The sequence below is a fragment of the Takifugu rubripes genome, chromosome 17, assembly GCF_901000725.2.
Source record: "Takifugu rubripes chromosome 17, fTakRub1.2, whole genome shotgun sequence".
In the NCBI taxonomy this organism is placed as follows: Eukaryota; Metazoa; Chordata; class Actinopteri; order Tetraodontiformes; family Tetraodontidae; genus Takifugu; species Takifugu rubripes.
In genome coordinates, this window is record NC_042301.1 from 5,988,600 (window position 1) to 5,994,458 (window position 5,859).

The following is a 5,859-nucleotide window of genomic DNA, read 5'->3' on the forward strand; positions in this document are numbered from 1 at the left end:
CCGCCCTTTAATTTACGTGTTTCTTATTGCTTCCAGCTGTTAAGGGAAGTAATTTAGGGAGGTATTTTCATTTAAAGCATAAAAATCTTAATTACAGATCTTAGTTATGGATTCATGATAGACAACAAAGTATTTCCTTACACATAAATAAATATATATGAAACAAAATCTATAAGATTTTAATTTGCTGGGATGGTTGTGGCTGTTCAAAGAGACGTTATCAGTGGCATACTAAAGGTTCTTGAGGACGGATGATGCTCTAGGTCTAGGCCATAGATAATTGGATGCCGTGATGTCACTGCTGCTGACTCAGCCTGATCTTTCACTTTGACTGGCTAGGAGACGTCTTACCCCCCTCTTCTGCCGCCACAGACGGTGGTTTCGGATGCCCGCTGATGTTAGTGAATATGGTTGGCTTCCTGTTTCAAGGCTGAAGCTGACCTGATGATCACAAATCCACATTAATTATTTAGAAAGAACTTTTAGGGTTGAAGTTTTTCTGGGATTATCTTTGGCCACTGGACAGTCCATGTGGCGGTGTATATAGCTTTAATGTCAGCTGTGGCACATAATCTATTTCCCTTTGCTTTGATCTGCACCACAAGCACGCATGTAAACATATAATCATAATTTTGTTCGAATTGCGCTTTCGTTCAGGCCTTCTAAAATGGTCAATCTTGTCTCTCCATTCAAATGAATAATCCAACCATTTGCTGCAATAACAGCTTGTAATGTCCTTCTGTTAAGGCTAATTATAGGCTTTTAATTCTAAGAGAGAACCTATTTTAGTATCGTATTATCTGCCAGCATGTCTCTCTCTCTCTCTCTTTCTCACACACACACACACTCACACGCTCACTCCACTCCATTAGCGATGCCTCTCTGTGATGCAGGTGCAATGGGGGTCACCTGGCTGGATTTAAATAATGCAATATTTCACCTTCCACCAAATTTGCTGTGGTTTCACGTCACTTCCACTGCAGCACTTATCTGCCCAAAATTGCTTTTATTTATTTTTGACATTCATTGCTTTTTTAAATCCATGTCTAACATAATTTTTTGGCCCTTTGACTTATTTTGCAGGTGCTGAAACAAGCGAACCTCCTTTTAGCTGACCGCAGTGGCTGTATATGCAAGCCCAATCAATTATTGCATGGTTTTAATTAATAATTTATGTTATTCACGAGCAGTGGTGTGAAAATGAAGTTGAAAGTAATGTGATGGGCTTCGGTCTGCCAAAAAGTTGTGCGCAATGGCAAATGGATTAATGCATATGTGTACAAATGCAGGAGTTCTGGACCAACATTCACTACCACCGCCTTCCCCCATCACACACACACACACACACACACACACACACACACACACACACACACACACACACACACACACACACACACACACACACACTTGTGGGTAGTGTCTAAGTGTTTGCTCCTATGGGAGAAGGTGGCTAATTTTGTCTAATAGCATGGCTACCCTTCATCTTCCCTCTGGGACCACTGTATTCAATTAACAACGGGTTATACCTCTCACTCCTCCACTGTTGATTGCCGCTAGCACTGACAAACTAATGGGGCATCATTCTACAGTATTTATGAATGCACCTTGCTTTGTGTTTTGATAAATTAAAGAAGGAGACGCAAGGATTATGGCATCATTTAGTCATAGACTTGGTTTTTGCTGCTTGGTTACTGCCTTCAGAAAATATTTAAATGGAATGAACCGATTCAGGGGTTGTTCGTGGCAAAGACTTTTGATTAGTAGCAAATCTCAGCCATGTTTAAGGTGCTATGGCTGATTGGAGGAGTGCTTAACTGAAAAATACATACAGACAGGACCTGTGTAGTAGGCATTACAGTCAGCTGTGGGCTCTGCTGTTTCATTTCTCAGGTCGGTCGGTCGGTCGGTCGGTCGGTCTGTCTGTCTGTCTGTCTGTCTGTCTGTCTGTCTGTCTGTCTGTCTGTCTGTCTGTCTGTCTGTCTGTCTGTCTGTCAAGTCCAAATTACCAAAAAGCAGAACAATTGGCTCTTTTTTCCCCAGGAATGACCTTTAACCTCACCTTCTGGACAACTTCAAAGGTCTGCATGGAGAGTGAAATGCTTAGAATATCTTTCACACTGACATCGAAGTCTCCTTTTGGATGTAAAACTTGTTAAAAATTAGACATTACTGGCAGCTGCATCTTGAGTTTTGTCACGTGAAAACTCTCTTTGTTTGATAATGAGCAGCTTTAAATAAATCTTTAACTGTCAATTACACAAGACGTGTTTTAGAAGTGCATTTAATTAGCAGTAAATCATACACCTTTGTTGATTTCACTTTTAATTAGTCTGCAGTAGCAAAGAAAAATTTTCTTTGTGTTACTATGCAACTTAGACTGATGGGTCAAAAATATGTATTTGCACTGAGTACAGGATCTCCAGGGAATCACATTCACATTTTTCAACTTTTCCTCTTCGCACAGGCAGCAAAGATGAAGAGATTCTCCAGATCAGACGTGTTCACAAATACATAAGATGGCTAAACATTTGTATAATGAGCCTGCTGGATTAAAATCCAGTTAGTTTAAGTTACCATACAACAATGCATGTGTGCAAAGGGCTTACTTAAGACTGAAATATGAATGTATACTTTGTCGAATTTGTGTAATTTTACCCTCTGTGAACGTCTGCCATCGTGATGGTGGGTACACTCGCACAGGCGTTTGGTTTTCCTGAACACCTTAAACATCTGTTTGCATTTCTTCGGGCTTCTCTTGCAGCAGTCGTCAGGCCCATCGATGAGAAACAAAATTACGGGAAAGTGAAATGTACAATTTAACTGATTGTGCCATCTGTAAGTATCCGCAGCAGCACTACAACAGCTGCTACTGTGCTAACACACACACACAACACACACACGCATACTCACACACAGACACACGCATCCTTGTACTTCTGTCTTTGTGAGGACTTTCATAGACATAATGCATTATCCAGCTCCTAACCCTAACCGTCCCTACTAATCCCCTGACCCCGATCTAAACCCACTTCAAACATAAAATCACATCTTAACCCTCAGACAGCCCTTTGAAGTCGTGAGGACAGACCAAAATGTCCTTACTTCCTAAAAATGTCCTCATTTTGCGAGTAGAATGATCATTTTGGGTATGTAGCAAGTACAAGAACACACAGACACACACATGCACTTGTGCACACACACCACATACTATTTACCTTACAGTGATAACATTAGAACTATTAAAACTATATAAAGTTAATAGAGAATTAATTGGTCTAACATTTAAAACACTGGGATTAAAACATAATTACCAGCAGAAGCAGCTGAGCAGCCCAGAGGTCCAGTTTGCAAATTTCTTTGTGGAATGAAAATTTGGAAAAGGCAAAAGTTCTGATGGGCAGCTGGGTAAAGGAGGGGGAGAAGGGTGGAAGAGGTAAAGACAAACAGAGTAGAACCAACTCCTGCAGGACAGTTTACAATTCCTAAAGATTTTTAGAGTTTTACATTAATTCTTGATGTTTTCTTCATTTTTGGTTTCTGTCTCCAGCCTCAGCAGCCTTGTGGGCGATGTGGCCTTGGGTCTTTTCCGATCGTTTGACCTCTGCTGTTTCTTGCCAGCAGACAAAGAATCAAGCGAATGCTGCTCCTCCCTGGTGTCACTGCCATGTCTTCTGGAGCCCTGTGTTTGTACGTCCTTTCCCTGGATTGTTCAGACGCTGTCTCTTTAGGCGAGTGGGATATTCTGGGCTTTTTCAGCAGGGGGTCAGTGATTTCTTCTGGCTTGGAAGGTTTTGGATGATGTGTCGGAGAGGGATTACAGTTGTTACGGAATGGAGCGAGTGGAGCGGCCCGGCCTCCCCAGTAGGGATGTTCCGTCTCCTGCAGAGGACGACAGAGGAAGAGGCTTTCGCTAGAGCGGGCTAAGTGTCAGAATATACTAGAGTTAGTGGTGCCTGGCTAGTCAAAACTCTAACATTTACATCTACATTTACTTTACATTTTAAACCTATTTGACACAGTCGTGTTGTTTCACATTGGAAATCCGAGCGCAGCGGTTAGCACGGTTGCCTGAGTGTGTTAAAGCTCTAGGTTTCCTCCATTGGTCAAAAAGATGGAAAAAAATGATAACCACTATTTATTCCCATACTTTTGAAGTTTAATTAATGATTTATTTCCAATAAATTAACAACAAAATAACAATCACGCACTGTTTATTAATAATATGATTAGATGTATTTGCAACATTGCATTGCTGCTTTCTCTCCGCTCCTCCTGGATAATCAACCATCCAACCATCATATCGCAACTCTGCTCAGGTGTTTACTCTAACATCCCTGCAAGGTTATCCCAGGAAACAGATGTCAAATCTACCCAAGGCAGAATAAAAAATATATTAATTACTCCTTGGGCCGCTATGAATAGGATAGTCACAGGAAGAGAGATACGCTCTCGCTGAATTAGCAGCTTTTTGAATGAATTGTTCTGCAACCCTGACAACAAAGCACCGCGCGCACACGACCTTGAACAGAAGTCAGTCCTTCTTTCCGCGGACAGCTCATTCCAAAACTGTCACGCCTCTGTTGCGCCTCACCAACCTATATAAATATCACAGTTTTGTTGAACATAAAAGAGCAGCTACCTTTTAAGAAGCCCAAAGGTGGTGGGGGAGTATGGAGTTGTTACTGAATGACTGCTGTTCCAACCCTGGGAGGACAAAACAACACAGTCGCAAGTCCCGCCTGGTCAGTCGATTTTCCATCTGTTTCGTGTGCAACTGCTTTCATTGTCTCTCAAATAACAAAAATGGGGATAAGAACCCTCTTGCCTTTGGGTTCGTACGATCCATACATGGCATCTGCTGTGGCGTTAAGAACTGTGATAAAAATAGTGCTGATGAAAATCCAAAGTTCATTTAAGTTCGTGGACTGACTAAACTACCTGAACAGTTGCCCGCTTTCCTCTTGACCAGCAAATCGGGAATCACCTCCTGCTGTCCCGATCAAGAAAAATCTGTGGCTACACGATATGAGTGAGTCAAAGGTGCTTTTGATTGCCAGCAGACAGTAGAAGCAGTCATGGAGTCCTAACGGCCTTTAGACATGTGTGTAATGTCACCTGAAAACTCACTAGTGGAACATTGACTGCGTCTATAAATTCACACTCGAGCATGGATTCATTTTCCCGTGATGGTGGTTGATGGGAAAAAGGAAGACAAATGTTGACAGATGTCTTTACTGAAGCTGTTTCATGCAATAAATTAGTGTTTGTGATGGAGTGCATAAATCTGCTGCCTCTGTTCCCACACGAGGGCCAGACCAGATACCTGCCATTCTCTCTAACCATTAGTGAAACAATTAGCAAGGACAGTACTTAGCAAAACAAAACAACATAAAAGCCATTAAAAGGTTTCCCATTTGAGAAGAGTAAGTGCTTTAGCATGATGTTGCTTATTAGCAGTGCCATGCCGCTACTTGCCCAAGCTGTGTTACAGCTCGGAATTTAAAGTTGGGTCTTAAGCTCAGCGTGACACAATAAATATGTGTAGCTACCAAAGTGGCCAGCTGCTTTGAACCTTATCTAGACCCTTCTGTTCAGTGTGGAATCAGAGGAAAGATTAGTGCAACATATTTTAGCAGCAGAGTTGCTCTATTTACCCCCCGTTCCTCTCAACCAGCAAACCTGAAGGAGTCCTACCCCCTGCAGAGGGAGACGGCTGATGCTTCTTGCAGCACATTCTCGCATACCTGCAGTGTTTGCAGATAAATAGCTGCGTGTGTGAGAGTGCGTGCATGGGCGTGAGCGTGCATTGCGTGCAGGAGTGTGAGTCTGACTCTCCCCATATTCAAAATAATGAAA

General features: G+C 42.2%; 1 long non-coding RNA gene across 1 annotated transcript; it reads right to left on the bottom strand.

Annotated features, from left to right (window-relative positions):
* Nucleotides 1–3,278: 3,278 nt before the first annotated feature.
* On the bottom strand, nt 3,279–4,741 carry LOC115253319 (uncharacterized). The gene is made up of 3 exons (XR_003891634.1): nt 4,643–4,741; nt 3,508–3,882; nt 3,279–3,404 (listed from the first exon to the last, which is right to left on the bottom strand). It is a non-coding gene; the product is annotated as an uncharacterized lncRNA (long non-coding RNA).
* Nucleotides 4,742–5,859: the final 1,118 nt, after the last annotated feature.